This window comes from Sapajus apella, unplaced genomic scaffold, assembly GCF_009761245.1.
Source record: "Sapajus apella isolate SASKATOON/1434 unplaced genomic scaffold, GSC_monkey_1.0 scaffold32, whole genome shotgun sequence".
Classification (NCBI taxonomy): Eukaryota; Metazoa; Chordata; class Mammalia; order Primates; family Cebidae; genus Sapajus; species Sapajus apella.
In genome coordinates this window covers 17191736-17205479 of record NW_022436972.1, presented here as the reverse complement: position 1 = coordinate 17205479, position 13744 = coordinate 17191736, and the positions used below count along the sequence as shown (strand labels likewise).

General features: G+C 38.4%; 1 protein-coding gene across 2 annotated transcripts in view; it reads left to right on the top strand.

The window, feature by feature from the left end:
- Positions 1 to 3249: 3249 nt before the first annotated feature.
- The window catches only part of FNDC3A (fibronectin type III domain containing 3A), a 198404-nt gene continuing 187909 nt past the window's right edge, over positions 3250 to 13744 (top strand). Inside the window, exon 1 of one of the 2 annotated variants that reach the window (XM_032294622.1) lies at positions 3250 to 3518. The gene's annotated coding sequence lies outside the window, so the exon portion shown is untranslated. Of the gene's footprint in view, positions 3519 to 3907; positions 4237 to 13744 lie in introns of those variants that run through there. The other variant, XM_032294623.1, reaches the window with a different exon arrangement.

Sequence of the window (13744 nt, the reverse complement as noted above, 5' to 3'; positions counted from 1 at the left end):
CATGTGCATAGAGGCTTTGGCTGTTGGGATCACAGCGTTTTTGAGAAACTAAAAGAAGACCAGAAAGCCTGCCCGGGAAACAAGGTGAAAATGAGACTGGAAAAGGCAGGTAAGGCCACACCTCGCATGGTCTTGTAGGCCACCTTAAGAACTCTAGACTTAACCTAGAGCAATGAGAAACTGTTTAAGAAGTTTTTTGGAGAAGTGACATAGTCTTATTTGCTTTTAGAAAAGATCATTTTTGCTGCAAAATGGAGACTGACTGGAGGAGCCCACACTGTATACAGTGAGACCAAATTAGATTTGTGGTGATTGGAAATAAGTGGATCAATTAGATTTTAGAAATAAAATTGCCGGGAGCTGGTGCTGCAACAAATATGGAGAATGGAAGAATGGAGGTGAGGGAGACATCAGGGATGACTGACTACTAGATGTTTGATTTGAATAACTGGGGGGATAAGGGATAAGGAAAGCAAGAGTTCATGAACTTAGTTGGACCAAACTTTGCAACTTTGAGCTACTAAGTGGCCATGTCAGCAAAGCACTTGGAATTTGGAGGAAGAGTCTAACTTTGGATTAGTGGATCAGATTTGGAATTTAGAGGAAAGGTCTGGGCTAGAGGCACATATGTGGAGATCACTGGCATATAGATGATAACTAAAGCCATTGGTGTGGGTGATGTTGCTTAGGCCAAGAGATTATAATGAAAACAGAAAAGAATCTAAAACTGAATTTTGAGGTACTTTTATATTTAATAATTAGGGAGAGGAGCAGGAATCTACAAACGAATCAGAGAAGCAGTGCCTAGGAAAGTAAGGAACAAAACCAAGAAAATGCAGTGCCAAAGGAAGAAGAAATGTTTTAGACAGAATAGTGGTCAAAGTGTTGAGTATTGTTGACAGCCCAAGAAAGATGAGGATTGAAAATGGCTCTTATTTTATTAATTAAAAAAAAAATGAAACATTGAGAAGAGAACTTGTTCTAAGCCAACATAAATTCTTGACCCTCTCTGTGTTCCCAGAGAACTCATACTGGTGCATATGCTAGGGTCATTTATGTGTGGGTTTTATTCTCTCCAACGGGCATAAATTCCTCAGTCTTCACTTCACTTCACCTTGCTGCATTGCATATTATTGACTACAAACTCTAGGTCTTCACTAACCTTCTTAAATTATGTGTTAGTCTCCTTCAGAAACAGCTGGTCTTCTTCAGTCTGCTTTTACATGTAGACATGTCCCAATACCACTTTTAATATAGTTTTTAAAAGTGCCATTTCTTGGCCTCTCCCTGAACAAAGGAATCAGAATCTTGAGGGAGTAATTGCAGGATTCTATACTTTCAAAAAGCTCCTGAGTAGGAAAATATGAGGTTAGTGATAAGTATGGAAACCACTAGCTTCGATTCAGATCAAACATAGCTGGGCAGCAATATGGGGAAGCCACCCCATCCACCCACCTCTTATAAAATCCTCATACTTTGAAATAATATACAGTCATACTTCAATTATTCCAAGATCAACTTGACAGCTGTCTGGAAGAGGGCCAAATCCAAAAGTTAAGAAAAGGAGGCAGGGCGCAGTGGCTCACGCCTGTAATCCCAGCACTTTGGGAGGCCGAGGTGGACGGATCACCTGAGATTGGAAGTTCGAGACCAGCCTGACCAACATGATGAAACCCTATCTTTACTAAAAATACAAAAATTAGTCGGGCTTGGTGGCGCATGCCTGTAATCTCAGCTACTCGGGAGGCTGAGGCAGGAGAATCACTTGAACCCGGAAGGTGGAGGTTACAGTGAGCCGAGATCGTGCCACTGCACTCCAGCCTGGGCGACATACTGAGACTCTGTCTCAAAAAAAAAAAAAAAAAAAAAGAAAGAAAAGAAAAGAAAGAAAAGCAAGAAAAGGAAACATCTCTCACAGTGAAAGAACTTCTGATAGTGAAGAGCAATGAAAGTATCTCAAGCTACCACTTGATATAGAGTCACCGCCCTATTTACAGCCAGAAGAAAAGAAATCTCTCATTGGATGCCTGTGGATATAAACATCCCATCAATCTTCACCTCGAGCCGCGGAGAAAACCAGCCAAGGAGAAAAGAGTAAAAAATAAACAGTAAAGCAGCAAGAGTAAAAGGAAGGATCAGAGTGGATACAGGCAGATGAGGAGACGAGAAGCAGTGACAGATTTTAGAAGATGTGATGAGAACATTCCAAAGAGGAAAAAAGGGAAAGCACCGAAGTACGGATTCTGTGCATCCCAGCAATCCTTTGGGACTTAAACGTATGGCCAGGGTATCGGTTTGAGGGTCAGTCATTAACATAGGATTTCATTAACCACTGTATTCTTTATAGAGAATAAGCAAATTTAAAAGAGATCTCTGTGAAAGTTTTTTTTTTTTTTTTAATATAGCTATTTTAAAAGATCACATAATTAATAGACTGAAATAAAGCCCAGACATGCAGCTTGGTTACATCCATCACCATTTTTGAAAGGACAGTTCCTGAGGTAGGACTCCCCGGTCCAAGGACGACCCCCTCCCCAGGTCTTCCGGTGGCAACCTTAAGTCAGTGCCCTCAGGCCTTATTGCAGCGCCCCCCATTGCTTGAGGTTCCAGGAAGTCGCTGCTGCGCTGACTTACAAGTCTTCGCGCGGTTGTAAAAATTGAGGTCGTGGTTTTCCACGCGATTTGGCTGGCGAAGAGACTACGAAACCACCCTCCCACGTTTCAACTGAGTAAATAGCTAAATATTTTTGCTTGCTATCCAGATCCCGGGTTCTAAGTGTTGGGGATTAGAAACCTCTAAGCACATTTCAGAGGCTTCCTAGTCCTGGGGGGAGTGTCTTTTAAAGCACCTGCCAGCCTTAAGTTCGGGTGCTTTCGGAAAGGGTCTGACAGGGTGAGTCTCAGGGGAGCCTTTTGAAATGTGAATTGAGAATTGTGTTAGTGGCTCTAGGAACGTCCATGAACTCCACTTACTGAGTGTGGCTCCGAGCCTGGCCGCAGCGATGCTACCACGAGCCAGGCGCAGACGGGCCGCGGAGGAAAGCCGGAAGCCCGAGAGAGTGTGGGTGCTCCGTGAGCCGAACGCGGCCACTTGGCCGCCACGCTCCGGCGGCTCCGCAGGGACTAGCGTTCCGGTGAGGGGGCCCCGGCGCAGCGGGCGCGAGGCGGGAGTTCGGGGTGCTGGCCGGCTGAGGGCGCAGTCAGCGGGGCCCGCGCAGCCGCACTCGGCGCGCCGATTTCGGGCTCCTCCTCTCGACTCCGTAGTAAGCATGGCGGCTGCGGCGTTCGTGGTCCCTCGGGTGAAACAGAAAGCGGGAGCTACGCGGAGAGGGAGCGAAGAGCGGGGCTGAGGCGGCGCCGTCACTGCCGGGAAACAACCCCAATAGTCAGCGCGCCGGCGGCCGCGGCGGCCCCGAGAGCTGACTCTGCAGCTGAGGTAGAGACAAAACGATCGGGAACCTTAAGAAGAGGCGCCAGAGGTGCCGCCTTCTTCTGCCTCAGAACGGCGTGACTCCGAGGTGAGAGCGCGGGCACTCCCTCCGCGCGAAAGGCGGGGGACGCCGAACCGTCCCAACCCCGTCCCGCCCCGGATCAGGCGCCGCGGAAACCGTTAGGTTGGGACTGAGGGCCCGGGCACTCTCCAAGGCTTGGCCCCGTCGAGGGGCCCGGCCCACTCCCTTATGTGGGCGCGCTGTTGGGCACAGGGGCAGTGGGGCCGGGGACAAGACCCGTCAACTTGTCGGGCACCTGCTGGGGCCGAGCCTCGCCGGGACGCGCTTACGGGGGCGCGGCTGGGGGCGCCATCCAGCCCAAAAGGAGGCGGCTTCTAGCACGAGGGAGGCGTCGCGGCTGCGCGGGCGCCACTCCTCTCCGTCCCCAGCCTCCTCCCCGCGGCGAGCCGCGTAGCTCCTGAGGGCTCGGGGGCGGGTGCGGAATCCTCCCGCTAGGATCGCCCGGCACTCGCTGCGACTTCGGCTTTGGCCGCCCGGCATCGGCCGAAGTTGAATGCTTTTCTGAAGAGAGTTTCCCCCGCTCATCTTGGGGTTAAAACCTCGAAAACCCGCCCTCTGTGTTTGATCCTCCGTGGCTGCTGCCAGTACCTGGCAGTTCGTCTCCCCGGGCGAGTTAACCACCTGTTCAATCGGGAGGTGGACTCCGGGCTGCAGTCCTCGCCCGGTTTAACAGCTTGGATCTTCGAACTTTTGACACGGCTTTGGAGACGACGTCATGTGTTAGGTAAAGGAAAATGAACAAATAATTTCTTTGTCAGATTGCGAGCAGAAGAGGGGCTGTTTTAATGGATGTGGTCGTTAATTGTTCTTTTATTCAACTGTTAGAGTTACAAGCCTTGGGATATTTTAGAGGGGGAATGTGGTTTGCTGGCGGTGCTAGGGATTGTGAATTCGAGGTTTTTTGTGAGATTTTGGGTAAGTTTCTTTGGACACCTTTGTGTCTGACCATCTATTAAATAAGAGCCACAGGCTGATGAGATTTTTTTGTTCTTTTTACAATATAATCCTCATGTGTTCTCTATGGGTTTTAAAAACTGAACAACGTATTTTGCTTCTTACTGTGGTCTGTGCTTTTAGTTCTTGAAACCAAAGTGTGTGTGTTTCTGTATCGTAGGAATCAAATAACAGTTGAACTCTTACTATAATATTTTATCACCATGCTGTTACCAGCTCCAGTACTAAACATATGCCACTCAGGAGTTTGAGCCATATGTTAGGCAGAAACGAATTGAGTTTTGTGGTTCTGATCTTACGTTTGGATAAATGCTTAGTTTTTGTGTATTTACTAACTCTGTAATTCCTGTCATCTTGTATCACCTACAAAAATGTTCAAGTGAGTTGAATCCCCTGCCTTTTGGTTATTTTCTTGGTTGAATTAATTTTTCTTAAGTAATGAGATAAGGTGCTCACTGAGACAGATGGTGGGCCTAACAGAAAACAGTGATGAAGGATTTTTACTATATCTTTTGTAAAATATAACCTAAAATGTTGCTTTTAGCTTTGTAGCCCACTGATAGTTCTTGCTACCTAATAAGACCAGTTAGTGGGAAAAAGGGATGATGACAGGAGAAACATCTTGTTAAAATGTTAATATTAAATCTTATATTTAAATTTTTCAGCACTACCACAATTAATTTTACTATTTTGTCTTATTTCATAGATCATCTGTTAGTTTTCTATGTGTAGGTTAACTGGAAATTTTTAAATTCTAGCCTGGCTGTCGTTAGCCACCTGTATGCTTCTGAATTAACTCCCTCTTTTTCCCTTTTGTCTGAATCCTCCAAATTATTGAATGCTCAGGAAAAATAAAATCCTGTTTAACACGGGTCTCAGTCAAGCATAGTTATAAGGATGATTAGTGTCTCCCAAATTAATGATAAGCATTAAAAAAAAAACTGATTCTAGTATTATCTTCTTTTGGTGATGTCTGTGTCTTCACTTCTCTCTCCGTGTGAGTAATTGAGACCTGATTTATTTTAACACACATTTAATGATTACTCTTTACTAGTCACATTTCTGCAATATAATAAGCATATTTTATTACTAATTTAAAAATTTCTTCCTCTTCTCTGACCAGCCAGATATAGCTAAAGGCTGAGAGATCCTATAAAACCCCATAAAAAAAGAGGGAATGCCTGATTCATATTCTCTTTGTTTTTTTATGGTTTTACTTAGGCAAAGAGCATTTAATTTATACTTTATCCATTTTTAGTAATATTTACTGTTTTAAAACATTTGTATTTTTTTAATGTTCATAACATCCAAGGTTTGTGCATCTTTCAATTTGCTTGTATTTTTAAAATACAATTTAATGAAGTAATCAAAAGGTTTTTTTTTTTTAAACATTCTTAGTGCATGTTTGAATGAAAATGAACCTAGATCATGTCTTTGAGAATGGTGTAGGGATATGCACATTATTTCCAATTTTATTAACCAGATAACTAAGTGATTGGTGATTCTCGTTTTTTGTTTTTAAGCAATGGCTAGTGGAGTTCAAATAAATTCACAATATTGTAATTCCAAAGGTTTAGAATATGGTGCATGTTTATTCCATTGAGACTTTTACTGCTTCAGTTTATCACATTGCAAAACAAGAAATATGGCCCCCATGTGTATTAATGTCAAGAACTACTTGTTAAAAGAAAATTAGTGGCCATTAATATTGAAAGGCAAATTTTGTACTTTTACATGTATTGTGAGCTTTTATAATTTTCTTAATATTTTGGTCTTATTTCAGAGAATTATTCAGCGGTCTCTTTTTATATTTTTCTTCTTACCTTTCTGTCCTCCCACTATCGTGATTTTGCTCGTCTTTAATATATACTTTCAAGTTTGCTGTATAGCCTATGGTCTTCCACCAAGTTCCTTTCTGGGTGTCATCTTTCGATGTTTCCAATCACTTATCACCCATTACCAGTCCTTGGGCTGTTTTTTCCTCCAAGATTTGAGAAACGCACTTGGGAGATGGCATGTGTTTACAGGGTGATGTGATGTTATTAAAGTGGGGATACAAACATAGTGTGATGTCTTCCTTCAAGTAGTTTACAAACTAGTTGATACTAAACTAATAGTATCATTAGCAAAAAATGTAATGTGGTATTATTAAGTTGTGTGATACCAACTGGAATTTAAAGGGAAGTGAAGCCAGTGAGGGCTAGAACAATCTTGGAAGGCATCTGGAGGAAGTCAGAGGAAACTAGAATGGATTTAGATAACAAAGCGAAAGGCATTCCAAAAGAGATTCACAGGCAGAGTTGGAAGTAGTAGTAGAATAAGTAGTCCGATAACATCCAAACACAGAAATTGGGAGGAAGAAAGAAAGAAAGTTAGGTTGAGATGTTAGCTTAAAAACCAGGGCATCAGAAGAGGAAAATAGGCAGAGCTGGACAAGACAGTTTGTATCATTAGAAACCTATCACTAAAAGAACTATACCTCAGCTTTGACATATTAATGGCTTAAACTTTATGTATAATGGATAGCTTATATGTGTTTGTTTATATGGCTTAGATCAGGGGTCGCCCAACTTTCTCTGTAGAGTGCTGGATAATTAAATATTTAGGTCTCTCAGGCCATTTACAGTCCCTGTTGAATGTTCTTTTTTGTTCGTTTTTTATAATCTTTTAAAAATGTAAAATTTTACATTGTTAGCTCAAGAACCAAACAAAAACGAGCCATCTGTGGACTGGATTTGGCCAGGGGGCCTAGTTTGTTGATTCCTAGGTATAATTGGCAAAGTAATTGTCCATATAGCACTTACTGTGAAATGTCTTCCATCATCTTGTCTATATAATTGTTTGGTGCATTGTAGGACTATTGTGTATATATTTTTCCTCACGTTATACTAAAAGAAAATATGCAGAAATAAGTGCTACTGTAATTGTTTTGTGGCCAGACTTCTAACAAGAGCCTAGAATAGGTCTCAGAATTAGGAAGTGAAAGACGAAAAGCCTTTGAGTCAGGCCTTACTGCAGTGAATATAGCTACACAGTGGCTTAATTTAGAATTTGTATAAGGTTAGGTATATCAACTGCCTGTGCTGGTTTTACATTTTTTTAAAACACAGCTGGCAGTTTAAAAACTTTGTCTGGGTGCTGGTGGTCTGTAAGTTACAACAGGGGAGCAAGCTGTAGGGAACTTTGTTTTTAGAAGTAGGCTAGAATGAGTTAATAAAGGGATAAACAGTTGGACATTCTGCACTATTCCAGGAAAAATCACTGTGTTATGGAACAGTCTAATAATTGATATTCACATTGATGAGCTTGGGTCATCAAGAAAAGATTTTATCATATGCACATTAAGACATGGAAGAAAGACCTAAAAATCTCCTTACAAATATTTCAATTAAGATTATTTTAAGATAAGCTATGGTGACTTAAAGGATAAGTATGGGCTATTATGAAAAGTAATTTATATGAAACATCTCTCTGAAGTTTCTAAATATGTAGATATGTATTTCCAAGGCAGTTCTGTTTCCTTCAATGTACTATGTTTCACGTGCCATTACCAGGTGAATAGTGATGCCTCAGACTGTGGCTGCACAAATCGATTGGCTGGGGCTACTCTATTTTTTGTGGCATCTAGAGAGCAAAAATACAGCATTAGAGCATTTTTTCATTAAGCAGGCATTAGTAAGTATGTTCCGTATATCAGGGTTAGTATTAGGTGCAGGAAAAAGTACAGATGTATAAGATGAGAAGCTACCTGGATAAAATCAATTATGTTTCTTTCTTCTTGTTAAAAAGCATTAAGACCAACCAAACAAAATCATGAAACTTAACTTTTATACTTTAATTTGTGATTAGCATTTTTCATACTTGGTAAGTACATACACTACCATACTTTTTAAGGCAATATAAACCTTTTGAACTAAGTAACAACCTTTATAAATTGCTACTTAATACAATTTTTACTTTTTAAATTTTATTTTAAGAAGAAATTCATGCTCTCCCTCTTTTTGTTTTTGTTTTTGTTTTTTTGTAAATGCTTGAAACAGCTTCACCATTCCAGCTGTTTCCGTTTGCTAAACAAGAGATAAAGTACCTTGGATGGTGACTCAAAAGTCTAGTTCTTGGTTCCAACTTCACCACTTATTAGCTATATGATTTTGGGTTAGTTTCTTGCAGTCTTGGTTTTCTAATCATTAAAATAGAGAATAATACCTATTCTGTTTTTCTCACAGATATTCTGAGGACCCACAGAGATGTTGGAAACCATAAAAGCATTAAAGTACATATCACAAAAGTGCTTACATTAATACTGCTATATTGGAAGCAATGCAGCCATTTTTTTTTTTTTTTTTTTTTTTTTTTAAAAAAAAAAGGGACCAGAGTTCAAGCTTTATCCTCCGAAGTTCTGTAAACATAGTATGTTTCCAGTAAACATTGAGTTTACTCAAAAGTTTTAACATCTTTCTTGGCAAAAGAATGCATATAAAAACTTTCCATTCTTATTAATCTTTCAGTACAGTCCATATCCAGTGCCTCTGTCCCTTTTTGCAAGGGAGACTGATCTTCTGTTTCAAACAACTTCAGTTGTTCTTTCCATAGTGGGACAAAAATATGCAAAAAGTGCATTCCGTATGGTTTTCTTTTTTTCAAGGGGAAGACTATTTCTGTATTTATAGTAATAAGATCCACTTGTTGAGCTCATTGAATTTTAGGCCTATACTTGCTTATTTTTAAAATCCTATGCAAACCTACCAGCTATGTGGCAGTATTCTCATTTTACAGATGAACTATACTTCTGATTGACTTCCATATCGCTTCCTCCCTCACTTCTTGAGATCTCTTACATGCTAGTTGCTAGAAATATAAAGTATGATATATACTTTGGAGTAAGCTTTGGTGTAAAAAGTTACCTAAGTTTGATAAATTAGATTGTGTATGTTACTTAGCTTCTATCAGAAATGTTTGAGAAAAAAGTGTTTTATCTGTTTTCTTTCTTCAGAATCCATATTTTAATATATATTTTAACTTTTTAAAAGTTAAATGATTTCACTATCTATTTCCTCAGTGAGGGATTACTTTAATTGGTTTACGTATATTGTCTTCTAAACCTACAGACACATAATTTGGGAGGCAAAAAAATCTTCCTACTTCTCTAGGGGTTCTAAACAGATATTTAAGTACATTTTAAATCACAGTTTAGACTTCTATTAGAAAGTAATTACATGCTTTGCTTCATAGAAGTGTATGTCATATACAACAACTGCTTTCGCTGAGCCATAACTTGAAGGTTAGTCATTTCATTTACTTTCAAATCAGTTCTTAAGATTTGCTTAAATAAAAAGTGAAAACAGTTCATAATTTGTAATTTTGTTATGTTTAAATTTTCTAATTTATTTTTGTTTTCTGAAGACAGATATTCTCCATTATGTCTTTGTTCTTATGACTTGATTTTTTTTCCATGTAATATTTTCATTTGCAGTATATACTTAGAAAGGCCATTTTAGCATAATACCTTCATAGTTTAGGAAGTACTGTTTTGTTTCTTTAGTAACTGTTAGGAACAACTTTTCCTGATGCTTCAAATTGGTATTCCTTAAATGCCATAGTATGTTAGCAATTTTTTTTTAATCACTTGAACCTTAATAAAACTGGCCTAATGTGTGTGACGGAGTAGCCTTTGGGAAAATATAGGGGCAACTGCCCTTCTAACCATCTTTTAGGCTGCTTCCAGGATATTTAAAAAACATGAATTATTCAAATCATTCTCCAGATTCAGAAATTAAAATCACAGCACAATTCCTGCTGCATTAATTATAATCTCCTTTGTCCGTGACAGTCCATACTGTGTTGATATCCTATTATTGTGTCATCATTTCCTACCTCTTTACAACTTTGTAGTATAGTGTAGAAAGCATGTTTCACATTAGGCAGCCATAGGATTGTTTCTTGATTTCTGCTCATACTGGCCGTATAGAAACATGAGTGTGCTACTTTACCTGTATGAGCCTTGGTTCCTTCATTTTACAGTGTAGTAGTAATAGTAGCTGTCTCCTAATATAGGCTATATAAGAATTAAAAGATAGATCCTATTTATCATGACAAGTAAAATCCTTGCCATAGGACATTTATATCTAGAATTTTGACAGACATGCCTAAGTCACTCAGGCGTTCTGCATATCATTGATTTATTCATCTGTTGGTCATTTGTTGAATATTTAAAATGTTCTACTTAGAATATGAATGTCACATTCCCTTCCCTTTAGAAATTTACAGAATGGGATAAGAGATAATATATAAATAAATATCCATTTTAAAATAATTAAAATATCTTGTGTCTTTCCACTTGCGTGAGTCCTTCCTGTCTTTTAGTACTTAACTGCCAAATGTTTCCGTAATACCCGCACAGTATCTGGATTGTATATATCATACTGTAGTGTATATATGTTTTTTACGTCTGAGTCAGCCATTCAACTATGAACTCCTTGGGTTTGACCAGTACTGCAGGAGTCAGCAACTTTTTTAATATAGGAGAAGATAGTAAATATTTTAGGCATTATGGGCCATATGGGCTCAGTTGCAGCTACTTAAATTGTGCTATAGAAGCACAAAAACAGCCATAGATAGATGATAAACAATGGGTACGACCTTGTTCCTATTGAACTTCATTTATGAAAATAGGCAGCAGACCAAATTTGGCCCACAGGCCTTAGTTTGCTGACCTCCACAATGATGCATGCATACCCTGTGCTTGACAAATAAAAGGCACTCAGTAAATAGTATGGTTACTAGGTATTAAACACTTTCTATGTTCTGGGTGCTGTTGCAAAAAACTTTAGATTTATCACTTTACTTAAGCCTTACAACAACTCTCTGCGGTAGATACTAATATCACCAAATGTCATAGAGTAATAGTAGAAGCATTTTCATTAAAAGACAGGAACAGGACATTGGTCCAAAAGTTTAGGCAATACATTAAGAACAAGAAAAATAATTAACGTATAAATAACGGGGGAAAGTGTATCACTATTACTATTTAGAGATAATGTGACTGCTTACAAATACAAATAAATATAATACAAATAACAAAAAAATATAAAATAATCAACCGAAAATGATTTGAGTTAAAAAGTTTTCAATAAGCTGATTGGCTCTAAGATAAACTTAGAAAATTCATTAGCCTTCTTATATATCAATAATAACCAACTATGAAATACAGCAATAAGAAGTAGCAGCCTAAATTATAAAAACTTAAGATTTTAAAATGTGTAATAGCTATGTGAAGGAAACTACAAAAAGATGTGAATGGTTGGAGGAATATTCCTGAATATGTCAACTTAATGCTATAAAAATGGCAGCTTTTAACTAAATTATTCTGTAAAGTCAGTATAGTTCTAATCAAAAATTCAACAGGATTTTAAAAATGGAATTTGATAAACTGATGGTTCAAGTTTTGAGAAGGGAGCATGCACAAGAATGGCTAAGTAAATTTCAAAAAGAAGTATAATAAATGGGAATATCCCCATCAAAGATCAAAACATTATAAAATGACAATTAAAATAAGAATTTGGAGTAGGAACAGGCATCCTGATCAAAAGATAGAATAAATTCAGGAGAAGATTCATGGATAAAGATTTGTAGGATAAATGAGTGATTAATGGAAGTACTAGTCTATAAAGGGTGTGGGACAATTGACTGTCTAATTGAAGTAAAGATAGGTACCCACTTCATGACACTCTCAAAACTAAGTTCCAGGTGGACTAAATGTCGATAAATAAAAAATTTTTGAGTGGAGAAGGCCTTTTAAGTGAGACATCAAACTTAGATGCCATTTAAAAAGGAAGGCAAGCAATTGACTGGGATAAAATATTCCACACATAATAGACAAAATTAATATTCAAGGTATACAATATGAAAAAGATAACTGATAGAAAATGGGAAAGAATGTAAGCAGGAAATTTATAGAAGTAGAAATATCGGTAGCCTAAGTTTTGAATAAATACTGTTGAACTGAGAATAAATAGTATCATCTTTATAGGAGAAAAGTTTAGCAGTATCTGTTCATTTTAAATGTACATTCTCCAGAAGTCTTATTTCTATATGTCTGTAATACAGAAATACTATCATATGTTCATGGAGAGTATTACATGATTATTCCATGCAGAGCTGGGTGCCGTGGCTCTTGCCTGTAATCCCAGCACTTTGGGAGGCTGAGACAGGCAGATCACGAGGTCAGGAGTTCAAGACCAGCCTTGCCAACATGAAACCCATCGCTACTAAAAATACAAAAAACATTAGCCGGGTGTGGTAACGGGCGCCTGTACTCCCAGCTACTTGGGAGGCTGAGGCAGGAGAATTGCTTGAACCTGGGAGGCAGAGGTTACAGTGAGCTGAGATTGCGCCACCGCACTCCAGTCTGGGCAACACAGTGAGACTGTCTCAAAAAAAAAAAGTATTACATGATTATTCCATGCAGAGGAGGAAATGTGTAAAGGAAAACTGGAAGTAATAAGGTCATCATTAGAACAGTTAAATTACGGTGTGCCGTTACACTGCAATATTAGATACTTATGAAAAAACGTGTAATAGATATAGATGTACTTCTCAAGATATTTTACATGAAAGGGCAAGATACAGTATAATACATACACAAAGACAATTCATACACACACATACACAAAAATACACAAAAGCAGAAATTGTAATTTTGTTTATGTAACACCCAATCCCAGGAAACCTAATGAAAAAACATGAAATAGATATAGATGTACTTCTCAAGATATTTTACATGAAAGGGCAAGATACAATATAATACATATACAAAGACACAGTTCACACACACACACACACACACACACACACAAATACAGTACAGAAAAGTGGTATATGTAATTTCGTTTATATAGCACCTAGTACCAGAAAACCTAATATACAGGTAAGTGCAGAGAAAAAGACTGGAAGGGTGCACCACAGTCATTAGCTATAGAAATAGAAGTTGGATTAGGGATCAGGAAAGAGTTAAAAATAATATTTGTATGTATATTTTCAGATATAAGCAAGTACAGCCTTTGTGATATAACAAACATAACAACACATGTGAGGCTTTGTTATGATTGGTCCTGGTTAGGACCATTCCGTCTAGATGGACAGCTTTGATTTATGTCTGTTTTCCCTGTGTAATTTTTAATAGCACTTGCAGAAGCTTCCCAGTTGGTGTCTGAAGTCATTGGTGTTTTTAGAAATAGCAATTTCAGAATAGTATTAGATCTGAAGCTGTGTTAAAGTAC